Below are 18,277 nucleotides of genomic sequence, written 5' to 3'. Positions count from 1 at the left end.
GGAGCCACAACACAAAAGGAAAACTTTAAATTCAGCCCTTACTTGATCCCTGTGCCCTGCCAAGTTGTTTTCTGAGAACTGAGTATCTATGAACAGATGGCGGCAGGAGGACGAGGGGGCACCAATCCTCCACCTGGCTCAGAAATGAATAGCTGCTCCATTTTCTAGAGCCGCAGAACACAGGTTTCTGAGTCTGCAAATGGAAAATGTAATTTACAATATTATTTCAGGATGGTGAGAGTTTCAAGAGATTTCTGGGCAGCTTGTGAAATAAAACACAGATTTGTGGTTTTTTCTCTTTTTAAAACCAGGTAACTTTATTAGAGCATCATTCCAATTTCTCAAATTATGTTGATTATCAGTTTTATAGCTTAGTGTTGTGAGCTTTTGTATTTTTGTTATGGTTATTGTTATGTCCTTTATAGAATTTTAATAATAAAACGAGAGAGTGAGCAATTGTAGGAAGATAACGGAATATAACACTGGGAATGTATATTAGTGTTTTATTGCTTTCTGTAAACATTTTCAGTATGTTTCTGCAAAGATAATTGTTCAAAGACACTTGCTTACAAAAGCTTTCCAATCTGAGATAATCCTAACTGCATTAAACTAATTGAAAAGATATCCCAAACTGATTCATCTCAGTTAAGATTCAGAACATAAATGACAAATTTTCTGGCATAGACTTTTTTTTTTAATTTTAGAAGTCACCAGCTGTAGGGAAAATATTCACACCAGAAATACTGAGATTTTACATATCATAATTCACCATTTTTTAAAAAACTCATGTTACCTGCTTTAAGAATTAATAAAGATGAAATATTTATATTTCAATGAGAGTTTCTTCCTTCATCCCCTTTCATCTTTAATTGGTCCTGCAGAGTTAAAAATGCTTTCAGGTATGTTATAGATCTCTGAACTGCACAGAAGACTGATATTACATCATCCTAGTGAGAAAGCCACTCCAAATATCAAAAAAGCATAGAAATATATATATCCCAGGAGAAAACTCCAGATATCCAAATTACTTCAAGTTGGACTAAAGAGTAATTCAATTGAAAATTTTATAGACATCTGTTAACAATGGCCTGGACCATTTAATCATCATTTGCAGGTCCATCCTTAAGCAAAATAAGAAGTTAGAAGTTTTGTCTTAGGTAGCTTCCAATTTCCTCCGTTAGTGTCTTTGTTTGTTTGTTTGTTTTTATTAAAATTATTTTTATGTTTATTTATTATTGAGAGACAGACACAGAGCATGAGCAGGGGAGGGTTAGGGAGAGGTGGGAGACACAGAATCCGAAGCAGGCTCCAGGCTCTGAGCTGTCAGCCCACAGCCCCACGCGGGGCTCGAACTCACAAACTGCGAGATCATGACCTGAGCCGAAGTAGGTCGCCCAACCAACTGAGCCACCCAGGCGCCCCTGTTTGTTTGTTTTAACCTAGATGTCCAATCCTCTTCAGACCCCATGCCAATATAGCTTTTTCCCAAGGAGAAAATAATTACAATAATAATTAGAATTAGAATAGTTAAAACATAATTAGAACTACTTTGTCTTAAGATATTTAAATAGAATTGAATTAGAATTTCACTGCATACCTACAGAAACCCTGCTTTGGACATTTTACTATCAAATTTTAATAGGAGATGGAGTTAAAACTTGAAAGATTAAACAACATCCTTAAAGTTGCAGTGCAAAAAATTCCCAGATCTAGAGGTACAACGTTAAATAATCTTTTTCAAATTCTACAGTATGTTGTTACATCATTTGCCCTCAAAAATGTTTCAGGGGAATATTTCAGAGTTACGGGCTCTGTTTGATTTGCCCTCAACTCATGCACATAACAATTGACCAAATGTAAACACTCTAGAATCTTACTACTCAGGTTTAAACCCCAGCCCTGACATTTGCAAACTATGTGAATTCAGCAAATTATACTCAGATTCTCTGCATCTCAATATGTTGAACAAGAAAATATGCACAAAACATAATATCCATTGAAGGATTTACTAAGAGAGTTACAAAGCAATTTATGTTTATAAATTATAGCACAATACCTGTCACATAAAAATTACCTAAAAATCTTTAAGTTAAATAATTTAGTAGACTGTAAGCTCCAGTAGAGCTAAAGAAAAGTTTCTTTTAACTGCTGTATCTCCATAACTTCACCCAGCCCAGTCACTGACCCAAAGTAAGAAACCTAGCCGTCTATTTATGGAATAGATGAATTAATGAATCAATGAGTGAATGAGTGCAGTGTCTTGTTCAAATGAGTTGCTTGTTGAAAATACTAATAAAATTACATGAGATTTTGATTGATTCATTGTCATGAATCTGTTCCAGATGGTTGAAACATATGGATATTCAATAAATATAACTTAAAATGCTGAAGCCTATGTTTTTCATGAAGAGTCAGCAGGTTTTCAGTATGGGCATTTCATTGTTAAACTCCGTTACTTTCTCTTTCACCTGTTAAAGACATATGTCAGGAATAAATGTAAGATTTTGAAAACTTTATTGAATTTTTCCCATTACAACTGGATGTAATACAACTGGTTATGTCTATAGTCTATGAACCATTTTTACAATGCTGGTTAATGGTGCTTTTATAAGACCTATACTTTAATATCACCTGAGTGTCAATATCTATAGGCCTAGTATCCTGACAAATCAAATAGTAATGTTAGGTGGTATGAAAGGTTATGTATTTTGGAAACCTGCCTGTGTTTAATTTTTGCCTTGATTACACAAAATTTATTTTAGATAAACTAGAGGCATACCAGCCTATCACTAAGAATAAACCTATTTTCTCCAAGCTTATGATATAATTTTATTGTCACATACAGGGATGACATCATGGGGCAATTGGCTACATAAGGATTCCCAAATAGTGACTCAGTAATGACATCGACAGTTTGACAAACATTACCTTCAAAGTTATTGACTTAAATATTTGATTGCAATTCTATAAAATAGTTTAAGTCATAGACAAGTAAGTCTATGATGAGCACTTTCTAAGAAATGTATCTGCTCACCTTTAGCAGGAAATTGCATGGTTTGGGAATCCTGAGCAGTAGAAAATACCCGCTATGAAAAACTTTAGACGGCAGATAGTATGGGCAAATTCTACGACATAGACTGTTGGGATTTCAATCACCCATAATTATTTCTGAAGACTATTCTGTCCACAAATGGTCTTTGCATACAATTCTATAATGAATCAGACTAGTCAGTCATTTACAAATGGTTAGACTCCTGAGTTTGTAGAGGAATATGCCGGCCTCGCCTCCCTTTCTATTTGCCACTAATTTGTATAAATCTACTCCTAATCAGAAAACTTGCAACCTGTACTCCTGATTCTTGCCAAAGCACATAATCTGAAATCTCAGCTACCCACTTTTTGTGAAAGTCTCAGGAGAGACAGAAAATGTCAAAAAGAATTGCTTAAAATATACGAGGTGCATTAATTTATCTATATATTTTAAATTTTACCTTTAGGGAATGTCAAAATGAGGATGGTGCAAACTTGCACTAAAATATTTGGCCTGTTGTTATAAAATTGCTTTTTCAGCTTGTGTTTAGCAGTGAGGAATATTGTAAGGAAAAGAAATATTTTTTCATGGTTTATCATGCTGTAACACCTCAAGTCTCTGAACCAAAAAATTAATTAAAATAATTAATTAGTTTTATTATATATCATATATATGTAAAATGTAAATATGTCTGTATTTAAAATAATATATATTAATTATTTATATATGTGCTATTTATTTATATATATTTCCCCTGAGCCTCTTTTATGTTTTTACCTAATGAACTCATTGTGTCTTATACCTTATCATATTTTTTTTGTCTATTTTTGCTTTCTGGAAACTCAGAACCAAATTTGTGGCCCATGTCATCAAAAGCAAAAGATTTTTGCAAATTTTTGTTCATTAGGTTTACTCCACCTGTATCTTGTTTTTCTACATCTATTTTGATTTTCCTAATTTTTCATCTATTTAGGTAGGTAAATTTCTGTCAAATTATTATATATATTTAATTATATTTTGATAAAAAGTATATATATAAAACACATACACAAGCACATATCAGGTTGCGGGGGGCTTTCCCATAACCCTCTTGCCCCTGGTCTCACCATGATCACAACAAAGTCGTATTCTCAATTTTAAAGTTACTTGACCTTGCAGTAATATTTAGTTCTTACCTTATCATCAACCTTTGGAAAAGGCACTTCCTTTGGCTTTCATGCACCATACTGTTGAGGATTTTTACACTCTTCACTCTTTTTCTCATATCTTTTAGACCTTCCCGCAATTTCATGTGTAAGCTCTTCATTTTCTTATCTGTCCACAGTCGATGTCCCTTTCTTTCTTCTTTTGCCATTTGAAATATTCAAATGGAATAATTGTATCTGTTTGTATAATTCCAATTATCACCTGCTGATTGTTAAAAAATCCAAATATCTGGACTTGCCTCTCCTCTGTATTTCACACACAGTTGATTGTTGCCATAAAAATCTTAAAATCAGCATGTCCAAAATTAACCATGGTCTTTTTTTCCCCAAATCTGTTTCCCCAATAAAAATCCCCAAGCCTAGAATTAGAAAATCACTCTTAAATCAACGCTCACTTCACAACCCATATTCAGCCCACTATCAACTTCTGACACCTCCAAACCCTAAATATTTCCCAAACTTACCTTCTCTCCATTCCCTTCAAATATTGCAGTTCAGGCCAATACCATCTGATTCCAGCATTATAATAACATCCCCTAACCAGTCTCCTGGTCTTCATGGAAGCCTCTTCTCAACCCATTCTGCAGTCTGCAGATGGATGTGATTCCCTTGTGCGGGATATATTTTGTGGCAGGTGAGAACATGAAAGGGTCAAGAAATGGATAGAAGCCACTGGTAGAATGACTGAAAGGTGTAGAGTGATAGTAGACAATGCTGAAGAGTTTGGACCCAATCAAAAAATTCAGGGTTTTAAAGCCATGTTAGGCATTTAAACCTTTTATTCTAAGAGAAGTAGACTAGTATTGAAAGATTTCAGTGAAGTAAGCAGCGTGATTATTTTTAAAATAAAGTACTGTACTAACAACAGAATCCACTTTGTTGCAGTGGTCTACAAAGTAAGGTATGCAAGCTGATATATTAGAATAAAAGAAAAAAAATAGAGCTACTATTTAGGTTGTCTCATTCTTTTAAATATCTATTTTTATACATTTAAATAATAACCAAAGCTATATATTGAGGCATTGCTCAGAAAAAAAATTCTGTAAGGATTAATTATCCAAAAACTGTGTAGATATTTGCGGAGATGGAGGGAAACTATTTAGGCAGCTAATTTATTGGAATAAATGGAGAGTATCTCATATTATATTGGTAATGGCTAAGATAGAGTCAAATGGATTAATAAAAGAGATACTTAGAAAGAAGAATCCCTTTCTTATCATGGTCTAAATTAAAATAAATTGCAATAACACCAAAACATTTTCTAGTAATAATAAACATCACCTTGACAACCATAGTTTAGGAGGGTTAAGCTTTAATAATTTTGTGCCTTTTAGATCATGCTTATTATACTGCTTTAGGAGTCAGAAGAGACAAAATAAATAGAGAATAAAAACTGAAAGCTTATAAAGTTAGTAGCAACCTCTTAAAAGAATGAGTAAACTCACCTGATTCCTGAAGCTTGCAACAAGAAAGAACAAATATGGCAAAGTGCCAGTTTGGCTAAGCTGTAGGTAATGACTTAAAATTTGACAGTAATAAACAGCCTTATTCCCTCCACAGTCCAATTTTGAATTCATTTTTCTCAATGATTGTCTTGAATATTTACCAGCCACATATGGTTACAATATATGTTCTAATATACCAAATTGCATAGGAACTTGAAGATATTCAGGATGCTACCCCTTTGTTTAGAATTACTATGAAGTTATCTTTCATTTGATACAACAAAGGTATGTTTCTAAAAATTCCAAAAAGTAAAGAGATTTGTTTTGATTTGTGAAATATAATAAAAATTTTGACTTCTTCCCAAACTCCTTTAAATCATAGTGTTGATTTATGATGTATTATGTTTTTAATAGATACACAGTAGACTATTAGAACCCAGAATGGAAGAGGGTAGAGCTTTATAAAAAAATATTTTATAATAAACTTAGTTTTTTGTAACATTATGCTGTATCATGGGCAAAAAGGATTCTATAAGATATAAATGTTTTATTCCTTAGAATGTGCATTGGGGAAAGATAACACACAGGGCACAAAAACTACATGTTATCATGAAAAAGTTTTATATTCATAGCCTTAAGTTGGCCAGTATCTTAATTTTACTTAAAAGCTTTATATATTAGCTTCTTTCATCCATTAATCTGCTAAATAAAAGAAACAAGATAAAGTATTATGTTTTATATAATTATCTTATTTCTGGAAGTACATCTAAAATATCCGCTAGATCTTTTTCCCTTGTTTATTATTTTGATGGACTTAAAACTGCCTTTTACATAAGTTAAAGACTGAAATTTTATTTCATATCATTTTGTAGCCATTCTTCTCACTGTAAAAATGCAACACACAGAAAAATTAAATTTAAGATATAATTCTTCTGAATTATTTTCAAAACCATACTTAAAATTCATAATAATACATTTTCAGAATGTGTCATTTAATATTTGAAGAGTTTCTAAGAATAGCATATTTATAATTCTTTTAGAAGTACAAAATCCAAGTATTAGGTAAATTTCAAACTTCAGCTCTCTTTATGAAAATCAATATGAACATAGAGATAAACTACATTTCAGTTACAGGCTAGAGGTTTGTCAGTGAAGCTTTTCAAACTAGTCACATTATTTTCTGATGGCAAAGACATCTCAAAAGAAGCATGATATGGTCTATGAATACCATCAAACCACCTTGCTGTCTTACATTCAGCAATAGATGGTAGATTTGCTTTTTATGACAAGATGAATATATTCCAAATGCGGCTGTTATAAAAGTAGCTGACATTATGAATAAGAAATGGGAAGAAGGGCATTTCTGTTGGAGCTAATTTTAGGAAACTAGACATGCCTCAGTTATTATTCAGAATAGTCAAGGATTATCTGAAAATCTAATATAGATTATGTTACCACTACCAGTGACTTTTTATTAGCCATGGCTTCCTAGGAATGCTAGATTAAGTCAAGGAAGATGAAAAATTGCTTACAGAATCTTGGAAATGTTCTTGAGCCCATGGTGCCTGCGAGCAGTAAATAAGTAGGTAAAACAATTCCTCAAGCTCCAGTAAGTATGTAAAATTTGAAAATAATACACATATATGACATCTACTTGTTCACAACATATCATATTCCAGATCCCCTTCATATATCACTCATCATCCTTGAACATAAACCTATAGCAATCAAAGAGCATGCTTTTAGAAGAGTGTAAGAAAGAAACTGTTATTGCCACAAATTCCAAATCAAAGATACTTGCCCACAAATGGTGTTGCTCATAAGGATTTTCACCCGGGATACTCAACTGATTAAGAAACTTAAATGCATTTGCAAAATTCCTTCTGCTATATAACATAACATAATCTTGGGAGTAAACGACATTTTATTAACAAGTCTCTTTCACATTCGCCAGGTGAGGATTACATAAGATTTGCACACCAGGGAACAAAAATCTGTGGGTAATTTTAGAATTCTTCCATAGAGAATTTTACAATTCTATAATCTCATTTCTTTCTTCCCATCACTTTTGTTATTTTCTCATATGCTGGACTTTTTTTTTTCAACTGAGAAAATTCACAGAGTATTTTTGTTTATATTTACCCAAAGGCAGAGCATTTCTATGTGATAATAAACTCTCAAAGTAATCATATTTCCCTAAACTCAGTAACAATGACATTGGGTAGGTCATTCCCCAGGATTATCTATGGAGTACTCAGAACCCCAAATACATCATCTTGAGAATGACTTTGGACAAATGTCTTGTATTAGTTTCCTGGAGCTACTATAACTACCACAAACTAGATGGTTTAAATAATGGAAATGTATTGCCACACAGTTCTAAAGACTGAGTCCAAAATCAAAATGTCTTCTGAGGGCTGTGAGAGTAAAACTCTTCCATGCCTCTCTTTCACTTACCTTCCAGTAGCCTCAGGTATTTTCTCATTTGTAGATAGTATTCTCCCTATGTGTTGATGTCATCTTTCCTCTCTACATGCCTCTGTGTTCAAAATTGCCCTTTTTATAAGGAAACAGGTCATAATGCATTAAGGCCCACTCTAATGATCTCATTTTAACTTAATGAATTCTGTACAGACCCTACCTTTAAATAAGGTCACACTCTGAGGTACAAGGGGTTAGGACTCCAACATATCTCTTTTGAGGATACACACTAAGCCTATAACATACCTCTTCCTGGTATTGTGAGAGAATGTCCTACTTATGTGAAACAAAATAAAATAGGGAAATGCATGAAGTGTAAAAATCAATATATAAAGTTTGTATTAACTTAATACACATAGTTCTTTTCTTTGGTGCTGTAGTGTACAGAATCATTATCCTCTATAGTTAAAACAAAAATAAAACACAACCATAAGAAAATTAAAAATGCCCTAAGTTGTTTAAGAACTTCAAATTAACTTTAAATAATTACAATATTCTAAGGAAAATTATCATTATCATGTTAAATGTTTCCATTATAATAATTATTATCAGACCAGTTTTAATACATACATATATATATTCAAACATATTTGACTCACAAATACTAACACTTAAAAATATTTGAACTATTTTCCCAAATAAACTGTTTATTTATACAAGAAAGTCACTAGTTTCTCAAACAAAAAGACTAAGTACTGATTCACAAACAATAGGAAATGCATAGTAATATTCCTGCCTCCCAGGAAATAATATTCTTTATCTAATAAGCTCTGACCCCTACTTACGAAGGGAAAAACTTTCTGTCATTTGGTTGCAGTTGAAAACTTTTGAAGAATTCAATCTAATTTATTTCCAGCTTTGAGTCCTACTCCTGGAGTGTTTTCAGCTCCCAGGCTCATACTGCTAAAATGTCTTGTTGTTACTTTTACCTGGGGGAAGATGTTCTTTTCAAAGGATTTTGAACTAGCTTTCTTAGCTAATATAGTAAAAAGGAAATGAAAATTATTGAAAGAAAATGTACAGTTTACTTTTCATCATTTTACCCTCAGAAAAGTAATATGTATTTGTCTCATTCCATTCGGACTAGATGGCATCACTCAGAGACAACTTTGAGTTGAAGCTGAGTTTTCTAGCCTAGCTGATTTCCACAGTCCCTTATCTTTCAATGAAGATGTTCTACATTCACAGGGTATGAACTATAGTTGATAAAGAGATGGAAAGAAGGGAGGGAGAAGAGGAGTGAAATACGAATCCCAGCTTTACCAGCAAACATAATCAGGGTGTGGTACTCCTTTCTCAGCCCTTCTTCCTAAGCTTGCCTCCTTGGTCCCATTTTCTCAGTAGAATCCTTATTATTGATTAAAAATTATTTAAACAAAAAACTACTCTTTTTCCATTACCCAAGACGTTGCAGATAAATGCATTCTTGTCATGTGAATGAATCATGTAGACTATTGATAAGGCTCAAATTCTGGGAGATTTGATTCTCTAACCCAAATGAAAAGATAATATGTATCAGGTATGTCTATCCTACTTAATGCCCTATATTTATTATGGAATTTTTTTCCAGCTCATCCCAGAAATATTAAAGGGCTCTCAATCCAGGGCCAGACATGATCTTTAATAAAGGAGGCAGATGCATCCTTGTGAAGCTCACAAATGGCAAGTTAAATTGTTCCATGCATTGTCAATGGATGTCACATGATGCTGCCAGAGTTCATTACTTGATTTTTCCTGACTGAGAAAAGTAGGACCATTTTTAACAGCTTTGCTAATACATGAGTTCTACCAGAACCACATAGTCTTCTCAAAGTTTCAAAGTAATGTAAAAGAGATAGGGAACACTTTGCTGCCCAAAACCTACAGATTTCATAATGCTAGCTGATACCACAGAAACAGTTAGTGTAATTCCTGAGACATTCCTCAAAAGAATAAATGTGGACACTTTTTAGAAAGATTAAGTAAGCCATTGTAGCTTACATTATATGTTTCAGTTTTAGACAGAAGCCAAATTTACTTGAACTCACCCAACTCCTGGCACCTTGGCCTCTTGCTCAACAGAGAACCTTGACTACCATTATCATAGCCCTTTTGTTGAATATCCTCTGTTCTTGTAGCCACCTTCAAGAGAGAGTTGGGCTCTGACTGTGTCCATTGTGCTCACTGTTACAGAAGACACATTAGTACAAGCATGCAGGTCCTAGCCATCTAGAATAGGTAGATCTGGCTTCTCTCTTCACTGATAGTTTCATGTGAAAGATTGCACTATGAGTCATAAGATCTAGTTTCTTGAACAAATGCATGAGGGAAGTCAATAATTTAACGTGAAGCTTAGTGGAATTAATGTGCCATAAGGCAAAATTTGACCAATGAGAGACAAGAGATGGGGAGATCCAGCCCATAAACGTATTTCCTTTCTTGTCCAAAGTGATCCAGTGTTAAAAGGTAACAGATGACGTGTTTGAAGATGACCCACTTGATGTCACAAATGACCATGTATTCTCTTAAAGTTATGACTAGCTCAGTAATGCATCATACTACATTTCCTTTCCCTGGTAACCTGACTCTCACTTCCCTTTCCCCATCACTTTTTTTTTAAATGTTTTTATTTATTTTTTGAAGGAGAGAGAGAGCATGAGCAGGGGAAGAACAGAGAGAGGGAGACACAGAATTCGAAGCAGGCTCCAGGCTCTGAGCTGTCAGCACAGAACCCGATGCGGGGCTCAAACTCACAAACTGTGAGATCATGACCCGAGCCAAAGTCAGACACTTAACCCACTGAGCCATGGAGGCACCCCTCCCCATCACCTTTACTTGCCTATCACTTTGTACCTCCCAAGAAAATATTACTGTGTTTAAGTTTGGGAAGATAGGTACTAGAGGTATTATCGTCTTTATTTTATAAACAAGGAAACTGTCTTCGTCTGTTTAGACTATATAACAAAAAATACTATAGACTGGGTAGCCATTGATAGCAAACATTTATTTCTCAGTTTGGAGACTGGGAAGTCCAAGATTAAGGCATCAGCAGAATCAGTTCTGATGAAAGCTGACTTCCTGGTTCATACATCCCAGTCTTTTCTCACTGAGTCCTCACATGGTGCAAGAGGCTAAGGACCTCTCTGGGGTCTCTTTTATAAGACCACTAATCACATTCATGAGAGCTCTGTCCACAAGACCTAATCACTTCTCCAAGGCCCCATCTCCCAATACCCTAATACTGGGAATAATTATTTCAACATAGGAATTTGGGCAGGGACTCAAACATTCAGTCTAATAGCAGAAATGTAGGTAGAACTAATTAAAATTGCAAGTAGTGGAAGATCAAGGTGTAGAGTCTAAGTCCTTGGATTTCTACTTTGAGTCACTTTCCTTTACATGAAACAGGCTTTACATATAAATAAGAAAAATGTAGTTTAAACAAAAAACTCGAACCAACTTGTGAGCGTTAACAATCCAATTATCATCTAACTTTTATCAAATTTACTGGAGCTACCAAAATCCATTTTACTTCATGTGCAGGCACTACCTTTTCCTGTTCTGTCAGCTGAGAGGGGAATAAAATGTCCATGCACATCCCCCTCTTTTATTGATGGTGTAAGGCAGTGTTCTTTTCTGACATAATGAAAAGGAAGATTGAAATCAGAGGGAGGTAGTAACTCGAGAAGGGAAGCAAGACTCTTGCCTTTTGTTTGTTTGTTTATTTGTTTGTTTCCTAAGGATAATTCTTGTCAAGGATCAGATAGCTTTTCTAGGATGGGTAGAAATTAAGTCTACAATACAGCTTTTAAAAGGAATCTCACAGGGACCCCTGGGTGGCTCAGTCAGTTAACCATCTGACTTCAGCTCTGGTCATGATCTCCTGGTTCATGGCTTTGAGCTCCATGTCACCTCTGTGCTGACAGCTCAGAGCCTGGAGTCTGCTTCAGATTCCCTCACTCTCTGCCCCTCCTCTGCTCATTCTCTGTCCCTCTTTGTCTCTCAAAAATAAATAAACATTAAAAAAAGAAAATTTTAAAAAAGGAGCCTCATATTAGCAATGTTTCCAAATTAACTGAATTAGATAATTTACTATTCATGATAGAAGAGAAAATCCTATAATCCAATCCACAATTTTCTAGTCCTAACTTTGGTTTCACTAACAATTCTGATTAATAATTACCCTAAATTCACTCTAATATTTACTGTTGAATATCTTCTGTCTATATTCCTTGTGCTCAATTCAGAACTTAATGTGTTGCTTGTTCTAGCATCCAACCTTACAGTGATGTTAGAAGAGTATTCCTTTGGTAGAACACCCATGATTTTATTTTAGATACATCTAGCTTTAGTGAACAAGAAATGTCTTCTAGAGCTTACTTGTTCTTGGGTTAATCACAGCCATTTATGTTACTGTCAGTTGGTCTAATGATTTATTGGCTGTGCATAACTGTTTTGAAATCTAAAAAATAATTCACTTGTGGGGCTCCTGGGTGGCTCAGTCGGTTAAATGGCAGACTTTGGCTCAGGTCATGATCTCACCCTTCATGAGTTTGAGCCCAGCATTGGGCCCTGTGCTGACAGCTCAGAGCCTGGAGCCTGCTTAGGATTCTGTGTCTCCCTCTCGGCCCCTCCCCTGCTCACACTCTGTCTCTCTCTCCCTCTCTCAAAAATAAACATTAAAAAATTTTTAAATAAAAAAAATTCACTTGCATAGAAATATGTCGCAGATACAGGTCCACAGCCTTACCAAATGGCCAGTATTAATTGAGCCCCTATAATGTGTCAAACATCACACTGGGTATGGGCCACATTAAACCTTTTGAAGTACATAAAGCCTGAATACTCAAATACATGTGAAGCAACAGCAAAATAAATAGCATATATTTAAATGCTAAATGGTGTAGTAACTGCATTATTTTTACCTCTATATTGAATACTGTCATGTTCCTCTGAGGTTGCCCAATAAAACCATTGGAAATGAACTCACCTAGAAAGTCATGTTAACCTAGAACTACAGTGTTTGCCTTTTGAGAAACAAGCTTTCATCTTCTGCAAATATTTTTGAAAGTATATGCTAAATAATCAGTACAACTAGTCACCTGAAATCTTTGCCTTATACAGTACTCTGTAGGTTCTTATGCCCCCAACTCTTAATAGATTACCTAATCATAATTCTTATTAAAATCCAGAAAAGGGGCACCTGGGTGGCCCAGTTGGTTAAACATTCGACTCTTGGTTTCGGCTCAGATCATGGTCTCACAGTTCAGTCTGAGCCCTAGGTCAGGCTGCAGAGCCTGTTTAGGATTCTCTCTCTCCTTCTCTCTCTCTCTCTCTCTCTCCCCCCCCCAACTTATACTATCTCTCAAAATAAAGAAATAAACTATAAATGAATGAATGAATGAATGAATGAATGAATAAATAAATAAAATCCAGGAAACATTCTGGAACTGATGGGGTTTTGGACTGGTGTGGGTTCAGAGCTGATGGCCAAGAAAGAATTCTTGAAGACATCTTTGGTACAAAAAGGTGGTTTTATTAAAGCATGGGGACAGGACCCTGGGCAGAAAGAGCTACACTGGGGTTGTTTATACACAATAGAGTTGTAATATACAACTCTATTTGTATTATGGTTATATACAATAGAGTTGGTGGAGGTAAAGGCAAAAGGGAGGCCTCCAGAAGGACTTTGATATGCTAAAGAGGACTCCTAAGATACCTGAGGCCTCAAGCCAAGGTTGTTTTTCCTCTAGTAAGGTATTAACATTAGGACTGTAGAGGGTTCCTGGGGAAATGTTATACTCTGTATCTGCCTAAGTATTTGCTATTGGGCTGCGGGTCAAAGGAAATTTAATTTTGCTGCCATTTCCTTCTTGCCTTTGTTCCCCATATCACCATGGAGGGGAGGGTGATATTGGGCCTCTAGGAAACTGAGTCTACAGGTTTCTGAAGATTAGGTTGTTAATAAGATTGCCTTTTTCTTGTAGTTTATGAAGATATTTACAAAGTGATGGAGACTCAAGTCCTGCATGACTGTGACCTCTATCAGCTAACCATTTGTTTTCTTTCCTTTCCTTTGTTCTGGGCAGCCAGGAGTATCCAAGGAATATCACACATATCCCACCTGGGTGGCAGGGGTGGGGTATGCTAGCTTGTATTTTGCCCTCAGCTTGCCTTATGCTCCCTCATCAGAACTATATTAAAATAATGATGATGATGATGACAGGGGGATGGCAATTTTAGTTTGTAGTAAAAAAATTTACCTTGGGCATTATGTAAAGTTAGGTCACCTCTGTGGGCTTTACTTATAGATTTTGTTGTTTGGTTAGTCGATTTTTAAATGGTTGTGATGGCTTAGAAATTAGTAATATGTTCAAAAGTTTCCAATGTGCTTGTAACAATAATAAAGTGTCCTGTTGGATTCAGTTCAAATATTTTCCATGAAATATGTTTGACCTTGACTGAAAATACTACCTGTTACACTTAGTTATATGTGTCTACTTGACTGGGCTATGGGGTGCCCAGATATTTTTGTCAAACATTATTCTCTTGGTGTTTCTCTGAAGGTGTCTTTAGATGAAATTAACATTTGGGGTGCCTGGATGGCTCAGTTGGTTAGGTGGCCGACTTTGGCTCAGGTCATAATCTCACGGTTTACAAATTCAAGCCTCACATCTCTCTCCCTGCTGACAGCTCAGAGCCTGGAGCCTTCTTCAGATTCTGTGTCTCTGTCTCTTTCTGCCCCTCCCCTGCTCATACTCTGTCTCACTGTCTCTCTCTCTGTCTCTCTCTCAAAAAAAAAATAAAAAATATTTAAAATATTTAAATTTTAAAAAATTAACATTTAAATCATTGGAATGAGTAAGCAGATTACCTTTCCTAATGTATGTGCTCCTCATTCAATCATTTGAAGTCTTGAATAGAACAAAAAATCTGACTGACCCTCCCCTGAGTAAGAGAATGCCTGCCAGATAGCCTTCAAACGGGCACATGGGTTTTTCCCTGCCTTCTGACTCAAACTAAAACATTAGCTTTTCTTGGGTCCTGAACCTGTGGCTTTCACACTGAAACAATACCACCAACTTTCTGAGATACCAGTTTACTGACTTAGCTGCAGATATCTGGACTTGTCAGCCTCTGTAATCTCATGAGGCAATTATTCATAATAAATTGATGACTTTAAATAGTTAAAAAACAAAACTAAACCAAATAAATGTGAAGATCTAGTAATTGACTTGAAGAAACAATTCTTGAATCAGGCAGCATCCCATCTAACAGGCACTCTGAGGAGTTGTACAAAATGGAAAATTTTTATAGAAAGGAAGGTGTGGCAAAAAAGTGATTCACAAAAAAGAAAGAAAGAATTGTTCCAGGCAAGATCACCTTTCCTAAGGGGGAAGGGTAGGAGGTCTTATCATGCAAATTACCTCATCTTCCTTTGAGGAATAGACAAGGCCCATGCTACAGATTACCTCATTGGTGCTTACCAGAAATTTCCTGACTTGATTGTCTGAGACTGACATTTCTGGGGCATGTTGAAACTGCAGTTGGGTTAAGTATTAAGTTCAGTTTTGTTTGTTGTCTTGGCCTTGTCCAAGTGATGCCATTTTGGGCCTGTGGTTTTCTTTTCAATAATATATATATACTCTATTGGTTCTGTTTCTCTGGAAAATTCTGATTAATAAATTATTCTTTGGCTCAACTTTGAGAAACATTATGGAAGTTTCTTTCTAAAACACATTCTGACTAGATTCATCAAATATTATACAAAGATGGTATTTTTTCACAGTTGTTAAAGCATGTGAGTGTGTGTTTAACTGACAATATAAAATTGTTTCATAATCAGTACTAGAAATCAAATTCCAAATTCTTTGCATAAATAAGACAGAAAATTATACAGAATATGTTGCTTTACCTACCTCTGTTGTATGACAGAGAGACATTCCAAATATGCTCAAATTCAAGAAAAGATAAATTTATTTTAAAGTTCTTTATAAAATATCATAATTTTTTTAAAAGTCATTTATTTGTTTCTTTGTTATACAAGTATATTTGATTTAAAAACTCCCTTTTTCCCATAAGTAAAATATTTATTTTTCAATAATAAACCTATAAATTATGCAAAATATTTTCATATCCCTCAAATAAGAATGCATAGCCATGTGCCATAGGATCACAGTACAACTTTCATCAGCAATCACATCGCTCAGTCTCTAAATGTCAAATTATAATTGGCATTTAAGAAAATTGCTTCAGGATATATATCACATATCTTTTTAAATACCGGTTGGTATTTTTAGCCATTATTTCATTACTACTAAATTGAGTACTAGTGTCCAATTAGACATTAATTACCAGTCTAAATATGGCTAATGTTCTAACCAGGATGTCACTAGGCATTTTAATTTTACTAAATTAAATGCAATGAAATTTAACTTTGCAGATTTTACAATTCAAACACTCCTTTAATTATAAAGGTTTATTTGAATGGAATAGAACAAATGCTCTTTAACCTTAAAACTCTGGTGGAATTAAACATGATATTTAGTGGAATCACCACAGGAGCTCAGAAGGAAAGGGACTGATAGGAGATCTTGCAAGATATCTCCCACTCAACACCATACAACCTCTCCCATATTCAAACTTACCCCTGCTTCAACAACTCTAACAACAAAGAGTTCTAAATGTTGTAAATGTCTTCCTTTTATTAAACAAAATATTCTCACTATAATTTCTTCCATTTGGAGCACAATGGAATAAATTTATTATCCCTTTCAAATAAATAGTAGATGGCAACCTCTCTATTATTCTCCTGCCTTATTTTCTCTAGGGTAGCTGGATATAATTCAGTATACCTTCATCATTTTTGTTGCTCTCTCTCTACTGGTCAATATCCTTAAAATAGGGACCTCTGATATGAGAATGACATAATTCCAAAGCCCCCTCAATTCACACCCTTTTTTAAACATAATAAACTATATCCTTTAAAGAACACTATCAAAAACACCTATAAATGCAAGAGTTGGTTTTGCCATTTTTTTTTTGGTACCAGAATACTATTTTTTTATAGAATGCTAATTGTTTTAGAACCTTCTAACTTGTAAACAAATAAGATACTGCAAATTCATCCTTGCCTCAAAATTTCTGTTTGTATATATTAAAACAATAAAATGAACACTTAATTAAAAACAAATAGGAAAATGGAAAAAATAAAAGGCAATAACTTACTGTATCCTTTTAGGTCTACAAGCAAATTTAGTTCAAAAGAAGGGGAACAATCCAAGTCCCAGAGCTATGAAAGAAACTTACCGAAAAAGTCAAACAAACCAAGAACATTGAAACCATGTCTTTATTTTAAAGAACATTTCTCAATAAGGTCTGAAGGTCACGATAGCTACAAAATGTGATGACTCAGAAATCAGGGGAGATTTCTCTGGTATGAAAACATAAATATGGCATTCAAAAATAAAATTGAGATAATGAATGGCGTAGAGTTTACTATAGAAAACAAAATTAAACCAGAATAAAGAGATGCATCTGAAGTGTAAAATAGAAAGCAGTAGCTCAGAAATTCAATATATGAATATTATAAATTTCAAAGAGAGAAAAGAACAGATAAGGAGACATAATATTTAAAGAAATAATTTGGGAACTATTTCCTTATCTAAAAAAAATAGGTCATTTCTCCAAGCCAAACTTAATATTAGAGGTTCCTATGAAATATTTCTTACTGAATTATTTTAATTTCAAGATTAAGGAAACTAATCACACAAGTGCCAATAATAATAATAAGAAGAAAGAAAGAAAGAAAACAAAGAAACAACTGAACAAATGGTTAATGACAAAAGCAAGGCAAAAGTATCAGTCTAGGGCACAGTTATAAGATTGCAAGAGAGGAAAAAAAAAAGATTGTGAACTAAAAAGTTTCAATCCAGCCATGTTAATTTTTACATGTAGAAAGTACAGGAAAAAAAAACATACAAACTACCAAAACTGAAATAGGAAGAAATAGAAAATTTGAATAGACCCATAACCAGCAAAGAAATTGGACCAGTAATCAAAAATATCCCAACAAACAAAAGTCCAGGGCCAGATGGCTTCCCAGAAGAATTGTACCAGACATTTAAAGAAGAGTT

This window comes from Panthera onca, chromosome A3 (assembly GCF_046562875.1).
Source record: "Panthera onca isolate mPanOnc1 chromosome A3, mPanOnc1 haplotype 2, whole genome shotgun sequence".
NCBI classification, from domain to species: domain Eukaryota; kingdom Metazoa; phylum Chordata; class Mammalia; order Carnivora; family Felidae; genus Panthera; species Panthera onca.
Note: the sequence above shows the minus strand (reverse complement) of the source record.